The 13,980-nt window shown below is 38.1% G+C and overlaps 1 protein-coding gene across 1 annotated transcript in view; it reads left to right on the top strand.

The window, feature by feature from the left end:
* LOC114472046 (inactive phospholipase C-like protein 2) overlaps window positions 1-13,980 on the top strand; it is a 35,630-nt gene that overhangs the window by 4,676 nt on the left and 16,974 nt on the right. The window lies entirely within an intron of this gene.

Below are 13,980 nucleotides of genomic sequence, written 5' to 3'. Positions count from 1 at the left end.
TTCCACTGTGTTATTACTTTTCACAAGCTTTCTTACCTCAGATGGAAGGAAGTGGTGTTGAGGACATAGTCAGCCTCTCATTACACGATGGAGAATAATAGATTGTTAGACCAGAAGATGATTACTTTCTCATGCTTCCAGGAAGAAAACAAAACATTTTTTTTACATTTTAGAGACTTTTGCTTTTGTGCATGGGGTGGGTTTACTGTATGTGTCACAGAGATGTCGGCAAAGGAACTATTAATAAAAACTACCCTAATTAGTCTTTGAATAGAATCAGTAATTACTTTAAATCTGCCCTCACAGTTGAACACGTCAGGTTTAATAGCCACTGCCCACTTTCACGTATATTCACATTGTTGTTTTCTCCCACTTATCTTAAAGATTAGAAGATTCAACCTATTCAATAACATCGTATTTTTTTACTCAAACACCGCTTGTATGTCACTGTTTCAATAGTCCAATCCATAATTCATCCCTTCACTTTCTCCTTTTATTGTTCCAGCCTGTGGGCAAATGGGAGGTCACATTGATCTCCAGTTCCTGCTTGTCTTCAGAGCTACAGCATGCATAGACATGGTTATTTAAACACTCCATCATCTGTGTGTGTGATTGGCTCAAGCTGAGCAGAAGAGGAAGCTGGCGTGTTGACTAATTTCCTCTCACCGTTTATGTTGCAATATTGTTGCTGAAGTCAAGAGCAGTCCAGGAAAGCAAGTCACTTTCTCCCACTGGTCTCTTTCACTAGAACACACACACACAGACGAATGTTTCTCGCCTCCTAGCCCACACACAGACCTTCTCTCGTCTGTATATCGTTAGCTTCAACAGTGCACCCAGCAGGATTTAAAGGTTTGTTTTGCTTCAGGTTTGGCAGCGCATTCTGGGTGAGAAAAGGGTGCAAATCAATGCGTCCTGAGGGTCCTGCCTCTGCATGCAGTGCATGTGCTTTCATGGGCTCTAGGTTTTCATGCTCAGCCATGGGTGTGGGTTTCTCACTCAGGATTGCTCATGTTGAGAAGCGTACCAAAGCACACTGTACAAGAACATGCTCGCTTTGCACCGATGCAGGAATGCGTGCCCTTGTGATGTGACGTTAGCTTTGATTATTGTTCAGTGGACTCATTTATGCAGGGACACTCGTGCCCAATGTGTAGTGTACTATAGGCTAGTTGTGCTCACCCCATCAACATGCATGTGCTTTGAATGGAAAACAAGACTCAGATAGATGGAGCTCAATGAACCACAGAATCCATCTGCAAGCACAGCAGCATATTTTTCTATCGGTTTGACTACATGTGAAATGAACCTCAGGGTATCACTCAATAGGAGTCTTCTTGGTTGACATATGCAGAAAACATGACATCCCCAAAAGGATTTTAGCAGACGTGTTGATCCAGCATGCATCCATGGTTGTTCATGTAGGTTTCAGTCGTGTTCTTGAACGTATCCCTATTTTATTTTATGCATGTGCACATGAATATGCGTGCATACACGCCCATCAAGTTTTCCTGCTCTGGTTTGCTTTAGGAAAACGCAAAACAAAGCTTTTTTGGATCGGTTAAATTTCACAAAGCTTATTGAATTGCGAAATTTAACACACTAACACGCTTGCATACAAAAACAAAACCAGATAAAACATTAATGCATTTGCACCGACATGCCCTCCAGTACAGCTCAGCCAAGCACAACAAATATCAGCAGTGCTGTTGTCTTTTTTTCTCATGTTAGTATCAAAAGTGCGGCATGTTTACGTAATAGAATAACTCAAACAGCTGACAGCAAAGGGTGTGCGCATATGACTAAATACTAAGTGTTGCCTAACAGACTAGATCCACCTACTAAAACACAATATCTAGTTTATAGAACATTTTTCAATAAATATAATGTTTTTTTTTTTTTTTGCAGGAGACAGAGATACAAAAATATTGATTCTTGTATTGTATTCTTGTGTCTGCGTTTTAAATAAGATTCTGGGCTCCATGTGCATTTGAAAGCCTTACAAATCTTAGGATTGGTCTATAGATTAGCTGTCCTCAGAAATAGAAAAGTCCATACGTTATGCATTTGCTAACTGTGTGTTCATTGTGTGTGTCAGAAGGGTCCATAACTGGATTTTGTCGGTCTTTGTAATGTGTTTTATAGCTGAGTGAGCAGCTGGAGCCAATGGTCCTAGCAGCACAGCTGGAAAGTGTGGATGTTGTGGCAGATCAGCCCATATATGTTGCATATTTCCCATAGCAATTCAAGCAATTCAGCTTGCAATAAGCATGACAGTGCAGAGTTTGTCAAAAAGAATCTAACCTCCTGTACTATTTTATGTAGCTGCATGACATGACAACAGCTCTGAGTTAGGGATTGAACTGCTCCAAATGTACCTTCTGGTTTATGACAGCCCTGTCTGTAAAAAGAATAAAAATGGAGCGCTACAGTGAAGTCAACACCATGCTTTTGAGACGACCACTCAGCATGCATTTATCTTCAGTTGTCGGCACTCTGCTACCTCTTTGACAATAGGTTCTCTTCAAGCCATCCTTTTACTTGTTTTCCTTTGCGGTGTGTGAGCGTGTGTGTTTCTGACAGTGTGAGAATGCAATGCTAATGGGGCTTCAGAAAAACTTCAAGCATTAACGAAGATCTGCTGCACAACTTTCCACGAGGACACGTGTGATAGTCAAAGTGTGAATTTGAGTTCCTGTGAACATCACCTTTTTCTTTCTCCCCTTCCTTCAGTTGACTGAGCTGAGAACAGAAAGACTTCAGAGCTTCAACCAGTCTTGTTTATTCAGACGACTTTGCTTTTGCAGTATAACCTCAAACATAACCTAACCGCACCCAGAGTGTGTGATCATTGCTTACTTTGTAATTACCTTGCATGAGGCAAATAATAATATTTGTAATACCATCAACTTTTAGGAGGCCGTTGGACAGTTCTGAGGGATTGAAAATTGTGGAAGATTGCTTTTCAAACAAACTTAACATTATTTTTTATATACATGGGATATATTTACTGCTTTTAACCAATCTCTAAGAGCAGTCAGCAGCTGCTGTGCTGCCACCGGCCAATGAGTGACAGAGAAAATTGGATTACAATCTTTTCAGTTATTAAGTAAAGATCCTTTAATGCAGTGGTTCCCAAACTTTTCACAGTCCTATACCCCTGCAGACATTTAACGTAACACCATGTACCCCGACTGTAGCACACTTAAAAAACATAATAATGCAACGCAGTGTTTTTTAACCTTAGGGTCGTGATGCCATGTGGGGTCGCCTGGAATTCGAATGGGGTCCCCTGAAATGTCTAATATTATAATAATAATAAATACTGATTAAATAACTGATTAAACATGTTTTTAAGATGTTTTAATTATTATTCTTTATCAAATTATAACACCACGCACAAAACAATTTGAAACAACTGTATTCTATATTTTCACTTTCTCAAATATAAATGTAGTTCAAATAAAATGCAGTATAAAAATATCTGAGCTGACACATCTTGTCACTTTGTGCACTGATCCTGGCAACAACAAACATGATCAAACGCTAATTCTAGAAAGAAAGAAAAAAAGTTTCTGGAGACACCAAAAATTTGTGATATTAAAATGGGGTCACGACCCAAAACATTTGGGAACCACTGATGTAATGTCACAAACAATGTAGCCCTACAGTGAAATTTGTCTCAGAATTGTACCTATCCTGTTTAGGTACAATATATAATAATAATAATAATAATAATAATAATAATAATAATAATAAAAAGAATCATAATCTGTAACCATGGTTACGCTTACATCGGCTAATGTGTAATTTGTGGCAATGCATGGAGGCTCCTGACTGCTGGTCAATTTATTTTCTAGTTTCCAATTTTTTATTTTTTATTCATGTGCCCCATATGGTAACTTCCATACCCCTGGGGGTACCTGTACCTCACATTTGGAATCGAGGCTTTAATTAATATTGGATGAATACAATGGTAAACCCCACCTGATCTCTGATTGGCCACCCCGCGTTCTCCGTATCCGTCATTTAAAAGTAAAGCAATGCTAAAACCTAGCATGAATTTTGATTTATTCTTAACAATTAAGACATAAGTTAACAAACTGGTTCCATTTAGAAGTTAGCTAACTGGTCACAGACATTATATTACTTTACATTTCTTCGTTCTGTTTGCCATAGAAAAACACTATCGACATGTTTAGGTTAGCTCGCTGTGTGGATTAGCTAAAATGTGGGTTTGATTATCACCTGTTGTTGTTTTAGTTTTGTTTTCTAGTTTTACTAATAAAGTCGTTGGTGATTACACTAGTTAAAGGTTACTTTGGCTCTTACATAACGCATTGAAATCACCAGTGCTGCTTATTTAGCTACTGTAACCTATTGTGTTGTTCTCACACTGTTGTTTCCTGCAGCAGAGTTTGTTTATAGGTATATTGTAAGCTAGTGGACACACCCCTCTTTATTTTTACTTGTGCCGTATAGTGTCAGAACGTCATAGTAGTTTCCTTACAAGGGGAAAGAGCCCTAGCTGCCAATAACAGCAACACAAAGAGATAGTTTGTAAGTAAAATATAGGAAAAATACAGACATGAAACAACTATTTAAGGTCTAATGGTATGTAGTTACGTACATGTAGTTGGTGCCCTGAAACATTCAGTCATTTCTTTCAAAATTCCTAAAATGACATGTTACAAAATGTATGCATGCTCCGCAGGGTTATTACCATTGCAAGGAAATCTAAAACAATGCTGTAAAGACACACACAAGACCAAGTGTGAACATCAAAAAAGACGCTGAAACTTCATGAAACCTTGGATTAAAAGAGGTGATATCTAATTCCAAATGCAGGGGAGAGTTCTTACAAATATTTACACACATGGATGCAGATGAAGTGCTCATGGAAAGATGGAAAGGGCTCAGGGGGGGACACGAGATAAACAAAAAGGTTTTTAACCGCTAATCTAAACAATTCATTGAGACAGCACAGTAAAGCTTAAAGAGCAACTATCTTTTTTGTGTTGAAAACAAATGTATTTGGGTGTGAAGCATTGTTGTTCATTGTTTATTGTCCAACGCTTAACATTGTAGTCTTCAATTTGGCATATTTTGTTGTAAAAACGTTAGAGTGACTGTTCTCTATAGGTTAAAAAATGGATATAACATATCATTTTGCTATTGGCTGAGAATGGTAGTTTGTGATGTTTTGGCGGCTTCTCACGTCACTGTTGGCTCCGCCCCTTTTATAAAAACTAGCCCCTGTCGACTTTGCAATCTGTAGTGAGTAGGTTGGATTGAGAGAATTGTGAATTGAGAGGTATAGCGAGTAATGAGTAGCTAGTTAGCATAGCATAAATTGTTCTTTGGAGATTTTCTAGTATAGACTTGGCACGACTTTCTCTACAGTACACGTAATTCTTAGCACTGGTTACTTTTATTCTTTCTAACTTCAAACAGTGTGCTAGGGATCCAAATTTCATCTGAGTTAAGTTTGTTTATGAAGTTATGAGAATATACTTTATAAATGGTTCACTTCTCCGACACACCCAAAGTTCCATATTGCACCTTTTAGGCATTGTTACAACTTAGTTTTTGAATTAAATGTTTATATTTCTGCAATCAACTAAAATAAAAAACTATTTAAAGAAACATGAACGCTTAAATCTATTCTGTGGCACCCATAATGTGGTGGAAAATCTGGTTTTCTGGTAACTCTAGGAATCTACTAGCCATGCTGGCTGGTGATCTAAATAGTTCATTTAAAGCCCTGTATTTATATATATATATACACACAGTATGCATGCATATAACATGTATACGGTGTACAACGGTCATGTTTTTGTATCTTTCTTTTTGGAAGTGTTGCACTGAGCCGAGTGGTTATTTTTACTAAAATTTGGCGGCTTCTTCTTTCGATTGGCGGACTGGGTATCAAAAGTAGGAATCGAAATTTAAAAATTTGAACGAATCTGGGGGAATGGAAAAGTTAGTCCTGGAACCAATCGATACTCGATGCCCAACCCTATCAATGAGTCCCACACATAATGAAGGCATTTTTTTAAAATTTCACTTCAGCCAAAACTTCAGGGTTTTAGTTACTCTTTAAAGATTGCAAGTATGTCAGCCATGTGTGGTAACTGGTATGAGCACATACTGGGGACCAGCTGGTTAGAGTTTTGATGCAGTGAGATTTTCCTATTCATGCTCACTCCTTCAGGACAGCAGTGTTGTTGCTGTGCCTGCATGACAAAATTATCAATAGCTGAATGGTTAATAAGCCCCATGGGAATCATTTATTATTTTCTCACTGAGTTTGCACATTAAAATGACTTTGTTTGGAATATATCCGTCTGCATAATTAATAGGCTGTTTTTTAATCAAGGCAACTCGATGAAGAATACTCTAAAGCATCATTGTTGTTGCCATGGTACCAACCAAGTAATAGCCTTGTGCATTGCTCAGAATGATGAATGAGTGTTTGGTGAGAGCCACACTCCTGTCACTAGTCCACTAGCAGCCCGGCACACTTTTTAATGATTGTTTTCTCACATAGTTTCAGACGTAACTAACACATATTGAACTGGCCTTTACCTGCACACACCCTCCATCCTCTCATTCCTCACAGTAAATCACCTCATAACCCCTCTGGTGGTGTTTGGCTCATGGCGGAGAGGCTCTGCCGAGAGAATGCAATTAAATATCTGTTATCTGCTGACATACACGCAAGGCCACAGGCAAGACAGCTCACACTACCAATTTCCAATTCTGGATCTTTTCCCCACTCAACCTTCTTCATCTTCCGTCTTTAATCACCACTTTAAAGCCTACCAATGACCTACATGGTTATTGCGCTGACTCTGGGAAGGTAAGTGTTGCATCCATTCAGGCACACGTCTCATACGTCATATCGTGAATGCGTGTAGACCGCCTAATAAGTCAATGCTAGTGCACACTTGAAATTATGACGTGCACAGATTGGACCATTAATCAAATGTTCTCTTCACTTCATAGTTCCTTTATTCCTCGCATTGTTTGTGTTGATCATTCTCCTTTCATTAATTCCAACTTTGTTTCCAGTCCCTGCTGTCATCTTTAACATGCCAAGTGTGTTCTGTCATTGAGTCTGTCTTATTACTTTGTCCCCATTCATCCTCACTTTAGTCTCTGTTCAGTGACTGTTGAAAAAGAAAGACCCACACAGGCACTCAATCAAATATAATTTACTGCAATCTTTCATCTTCTCTCACCAACTGAAAACACACAAACTGAAATGTCACTTTTCATTTGTTCTAAGACTTTTAAGTGGCTTTAGCTTTAAAAGATGCTATATTCAGTAATTACGATTAGGCGTTTGAAGCCTGACGGTGGAAATGACAGATCCATGATCCCTTTGAATGTTACGTTGACATTTTGTTTTTGCATTTGGATTATAGATGTTGAAAGGTTTGCATTAGTTTAGTATCCATCCTCCATTTTTCTGCTGACTTATTCAGAGTAGTGTCATGGAGTGTAGTTTACATTTCTAAAGGGAAATCATACACTCTGGAAGCCCACGGCCACATGTGGTATTTAATATTTTGCGGCCCCCAAAACAAATCTCTCGTAGATTGTAATTAAAAAAGTAAATTTTACATAAACATGTACATATCATGTGCTTATATCCTTTGTCCAGAGGGAGCGCTACATATCTAATAAACTAACTGAGAATACTACATAAAAAATATGTAATATTTTCACTTTTGTCACTATTTTTCTAAAGCGGTTGTTGTGTAGAATGAGATTTATTACCAGAAGTTTGTTATGAACACATATCATTCTAATGCACCAACTTTATATATATATATACATATATACTGTATATATATTATTTTAAGACATGGTGTGTTTGAGCCAGGAACAAGCGGGTGAGAAAATGGATGGATGGATGTGTTTGAGTCTACTGGGACGCCCTGTCCACTGTCCACTGTGTAACCCCGCCTAGTGTCCTTTTAGCTCTAGAGATAAGCATCAACAGACCCCCAGGACCCTAAATGAATGAATGTATGTCCTTAGTTGACTAAGATTTTCAAAAAAATGTTTAAAGCTCAGATATTTGTTTTGTTTTATTGCCACATACACCTAATGACAGGCAGTGACCTAACGCTTGTAACTGGACGAACGCTTGTTCTAATCTAATGTGGAACCTTGAGCGAATCCCTTGAACCTCTAACTGCTTCCAGGACTCTCTTGAAAAGCAGATTCCTTAGTCTGAATGGGAATATCCTGGTTAAATAAAGGCAGAAAAAAGACTTAAATGTATAGTTGACAAAGTTTAGAAAAGAAACGCCCTCTGCACATGCAACACACTACCTGCTTCCAAGAGGGAACGCGAGAGAGCGCGCACGAGCCCAGTTTTCCTTGTGCACAGCTCTGTTTACAAGTTGGAGTCGGCATCGCTGTTGCAAGCTTACCTTCCAAAAGAAGATTTTCACTTTTCCCATATGTCAGACTCGCCACCGGATAGTTAAAATCCATTTTCAAAGGACCCGGTGCGCACCGGGCACAAGCAACGACGCCCTTACGTAAACATATCGCCAGAATGATTGACAACTAGGAGGACCAATAGTATTGATCAGCCACTATACCTTTAACTCTGTAAAACAAATTAGTTCTCTCCTTTATTAATGTTCAGGTTGACTCTGACAATGTGACCCTTAGGTTGACCGATCCCATTGCTTTGGCCCCAATTATCCATCTATGCACTAAAGAATCATGCATTATTTTAGACAATAACAGGTGAATGTCAAGTACTCACGGAAAAACCCATGCATGCTCATTAAGAACATGTAAACTGCAGTATACACAATAGTTATCAAACAAAACCTTTCATATTAATAAAAACTAAGCATTATAAAAAAGTCACGCACACATCCGGGTCTTTTTGTGCAGGATTTCCATGTATTCATCCCACTTCCAAAAAAAATACAAATGTTACGTCTAAGGAATGAATTTGTGCATCTGTAATTTTATTTAGATGTTTTTTGTAGCTAGAGCTCCAAGTCTGAACTAACATCTATCCTCACTATTTACCCTCTAATGAAAACACAGAATCAGTTCTGATGTTAATGACTTTGTTGAACTCATGTTTTAGTTCAGGGTCTACTACATCCTATGACTAAAGATAGTGATAAAGGTTTTCACACATGCTCTGTTGTCACCTCACTCAGCCCTCAGCGGAGTCACAGGAAACCATGTGACGGGCTCCCTTCCTGTTTTGAAGTGAGGTTGAAATCAGAACGAGACCTTGAAGGCCGAGACCTCCAGAGGCAGAACAGAAAAAAAATAAAAGGGTTCTGCTGTCAGCGGATGACGGCAGCATTTGTTTTGTTTTCCTGTGTGTGTGTGTGTGTGTGTGTGTGTGTGCGTGTGTGCGTGTGTGCGTGTGTGTGTTGTTTTTTGGGGGGTAAAAATATCTGAACAAATACGTATTTCAGACGTGTGTTTGTTCACCTTTGGGTTAATGTGTGCCCTCTAGTTTCATCCTGTCAGAATAATTTTTCAGAGTCGCCTACAGTGACGTCATGGTTTTTTTTTGCCTGTGTTTGAGCTTGTGTGTATTTCATGTGGCAGGCTACACGCACACACACACACACACAAAATGATTGACTGTCAAATGCCGAATTTGCTTCAAGAAGAGACTGTTCACACACAGATTGTAGCGACTGAGCTTTATCAGACTTTAAGAGAAAATATCCTCTGCTATAAAATGATGCACTAACGCCAGCGGAGACATCACTACTTATGTGGACATTTGAAGTTGGGTTGTGCGTTTACTGGGATTGGTGCTCTTACTGCCACAGAGGGACTATTACCTATAATGACAAGCACACACACACACACACACACTGGAGAAAAGTAGAGACCATCATCAATCTCCTGTGCTTGTTGCTGCATGCATGAAGCAAAGGGACAGCGTGAATAACGGCCTGATGGCTCCTGTGTAAAGGTGTTTGTGTTCTCTGCCTTATATTAGTCTCACAGTCAAACTGTCTGCTATAAATATAATTTGAAATGACAGCTGCCTTCAACACTATTTTTTTTTTTTCTCATGTGCGATGACCTTCATTTGTTTTAGGGTCCCCCCCCCTCCAACTTCTGCCCAGAGCGTAACAATTAGATGTGAGTCTTTCTATTTTATTGAATTTTTCGAGTTGTTTAGAGAGCAGACGTAACAATTATCTCAAGTAGAGGTTATGGGTTCATGGAAGTAATGATTGCTTGTTTGTCGCTAAGTGTTTTTTAATGTGTTGAAAGTAGATTGAATTAGTTTTTTAATCCAGCGCGATTGGAAGTGTGATTCATCCTTTTATTCCCTCTCTTTCTCCGTCATAGCCTGAGGCCACATGAGTATTTTTAGATCCTTCTCATCCGGGATGTAAAAAAAAAAAAAAAAGAACTTACTGTATGAATGAAAAGCATGTTTTTCCTCATCCTGTAATAATTATACATTTTGGTATCACATCAGCTTCTGTTTTAATTAAAGGCTTTTTTAATTACTTGTAAAGGACCCTTCATTTCTTTCATTCTCATCACTCGGATGAAACACAGCTTTTCTTTCTTCCCGTATCTCTTTTTGCCTTCCATATTACACCCTTCTCTGTAATACAAAGACTTCCCTCTTCTTCTTTTCCCCTCATAAAAGATGTCTGCGCTCTTGAGGATCATATGACGTCTCATTTGAATGAAATCAGCAATATGCAGATTAGATGAGCTTTACAAAGGCCTCATCATTACTCACAGATGGCTTCTATGTGCATACAAAAGCTTTTTTCTCTGGTGATCATTTAGACTTTCTTTTTTTTTATTAACATGCCAAATCATTTTGTAGTGTATAAAGAACATTTTGTAAGCTTGCAGCAGTAAAGCAACAGACTTTGGTGTTTTGGTTTTTACTTTGTGCACACGACGACTGTATACCTGATAAAGTACTGTTAGTTGTTTTAACGGCTTTGCTGTTTTTAGTTTTTGGATGTATTTGAAGTCTTTCGATGACAAACCTTTGACATTAATCTTAAGTAGGTAGGCTTTAAAGGAGGATTGGAGAATCAGAAAGGTTTATTTAGCACCTACAGTATCTATTTGGGGTGTAAGGATACACTCAACCATTGATTTGATTCGAATCCCGATTTAAAAAACAAACTAAAATCAAAGATTGCGATGTAATGATGCACAGAGACCATGTGTTGGAGAAAAATACAGATTGAAGCGAGAAAGATGCAAAAATGGATGCTAACTCGCCTCGCATCATTCAGGCGCGCGCACGGACACGCTTAGTGTCGGGTTGAAACGGGTAATGGTTCTGTCGGGCTGGGTCGGGTCTTCTTTTTTTTGGCCCAATTAATACTCTTCTACCATCGCTGCTACACTAACGTAATAAAGCAGCACTCAACCAGTCACAGCACCCTCTACTGTTTACACAGAGTATTGATGCACCTACTGTGATGTATCAATTTTAATCCCTTCTTATTTGCATCGATTTTAGCCGATTTAGGATATATCCTTACATCCCTAATATCCATACATGCATTCATACTATTAATAGGCCTACTCTAGTGAACCTGGTGTGCATTCTTGTGAATGATGTGAGGATACTGGAGAAACGTAACAGGAGTTGAAGTTTGGTATATTTGAATCGACTTGATATAAGTCAACTTTGATTATAAATATGACATTCATGTTTTCATTTACTGTATTGGCAGAGCGTCCTCCCATCATAGACTGACATTAGAGTTATTGTCCGGTCACAGTGAATTCAGTTAGTCACTGTAGATTGGTATCAATAGATAAACACAAATGTGTGTTTGGGACACACAATACACACTCCAGGGATTTATTTATCCATGATGCGGTGATTTCTGATAATAAGTATTGGAAAATGCCGACTGCTGCAAAGCATGTTAGAGCCACATAGAGATCAGTAGGCCTGTATTGTTATATAAGAGCCTGTGTATAGCCTTTCTATTTATGGATATTATGGTGATGATGTGATTACAATGAATCCGGTGGTCCTACACAGCACAGCAGCCTAATTATTTATTCATTAATATCAACACCTCGCTGCTAACAAGCTAGCTGGCTACGATAACAGCATCATTGGAGACATGCGGTAAACCATATGATAAATACACAGTCATGCATCATCACAGTGTGAGTGTTCTAACATGTAAAGCTGTTCTGGTAAGAAATAGAATTCTGTCTTGCCAAATTAGTTGAACTACTCCGAGAGCACGGGTCATTTAACAGGCTAACGGTGTTAATATCGCGTGTTTTACAGATTTGTAGCCACTGAACAACTGCAGGGAAACATTCCACCTGCTTGTTATGATTGCATTGTGTAAATTTTTGTTGTTTTTTTGCGTATTTTTCCTGTAAAATGTATGTTTTTTTGGAGTCATTGTGTATTCATGTTGTCATTTTCCCTTTTTTGGAGTAATTTTTGTGTATTTCTTGTTATTTTGTGTTTCTGTTGTGTTATTTGGAGTAATTTTGTCTATTACTGTTGTAGTTTTGTGTGTTTTTTTTTTGAATATTTTCTGTGTTATTATTGTCTTTTACTGTATTTTCCTGCAATGTTTTAATTCATTGTATTTTTTTAATGTATTCTTGCTTAGTGTTCTGATTGACTCAGATCTTACATTCAGCAGTCAGATCAAATCTATCACAAAAACATCTTCTACCACCTAAAGAACATCTCCAGAGTGAAAGGTTTAATGGCTCAGAAAGATCAGGAGAAACTGGTCCATGCTTTTATCTCCAGCAGACTGGACTATTGTAATGGTCTTCTGACAGGAATCCCCCAAAAGAGCATCAAACAGCTACAGCTGGTTCAGAACGCTGCAGCTCGGGTCTTAACCAGAACAAAGAGGTCAGAACACATTACTCCAGTTTTAAAGTCTTTACACTGGCTCCCAGTCAGCCTCAGAATAGACTTTAAAGTTCTGCTGCTGGTGTATAAATCTGTGAATGGGTTTGGTCCAGAATACATCAGTGACATGATAGTCAGGTATGAACCCAGCAGGTCTCTCAGATCTATGGACACAGGTCAGATAGTGGAGCCCAGAGCTCACAGTAAACATGGTGATGCTGCTTTTAGTTGTTATGCTGCAAAGAAGTGGAACAAACTGCCAGCAGAGCTGAAGTCAGCATCTAATGTGAACATTTTTAAATCAAAGTTAAAGGCACTTTTTTCTCTACTGTGTATGATTGAGAGAGAGATTTTTAGTCATGTTGTTGATGTAATGATGATTTTACTAATGATTTTAATTGATTTTACTGATGATTTTAAATGTTCCTATTGATTTTAAACAATTGAATGTTTTATCAAGTAAAGCACATTGAGTTGCCTTGAGTATGAAATGCGCTATACAAATAAATTTGCCTTGCCTTGCCTTCTGTTTTGTGTATTTTTCTGTCATTTTGTATGCTTACTGGGGGCCGCACGTGACCCCGAGCCGCCAGTTGCCCATGTCTGGTGTAGTTCCATGTGTCTTTGAAAGTGGACAAGAGAGCTGCACAAATGCTGAGCAGTGAAATGTTATGAAACAGCAAACATCTATCACTTTGAGTTACAGCTAGGACAAAACGAAGGGCGTTGAGAAAGTGAGGAATTTCTGATGAACATTTTCTGGAAGTATTTTTGGTTTTATTAGATATAAAATAATAATACTATTACTACTACTACTACTAATAATAATAATAATAATAATTTTTATTTTGTAGTGCAGTTTACTTGCTAAAAACAACAATAAAACAAACACATTTTAAATTTTAGTTTTGAACAAATCTAGATGTCCAGATAATCTTTTTCAATGTTCTCCTTTCTAAACAATAGCAATAACAATATTTTAATTTTTAAAATTTTATACAAGAATCCTGATTTATCAGATGTGTTCTCGTACTGTTTAGTGACTGTCTTCATTAATTTATGTGGGTGAGTTTTGTCAT

Source organism: Gouania willdenowi, chromosome 11, assembly GCF_900634775.1.
Source record: "Gouania willdenowi chromosome 11, fGouWil2.1, whole genome shotgun sequence".
Lineage (NCBI taxonomy): Eukaryota > Metazoa > Chordata > Actinopteri > Blenniiformes > Gobiesocidae > Gouania > Gouania willdenowi.
The sequence above is the reverse complement of the archived record's forward strand: the minus strand, read 5'-3'. Positions and strand labels throughout refer to the sequence as shown.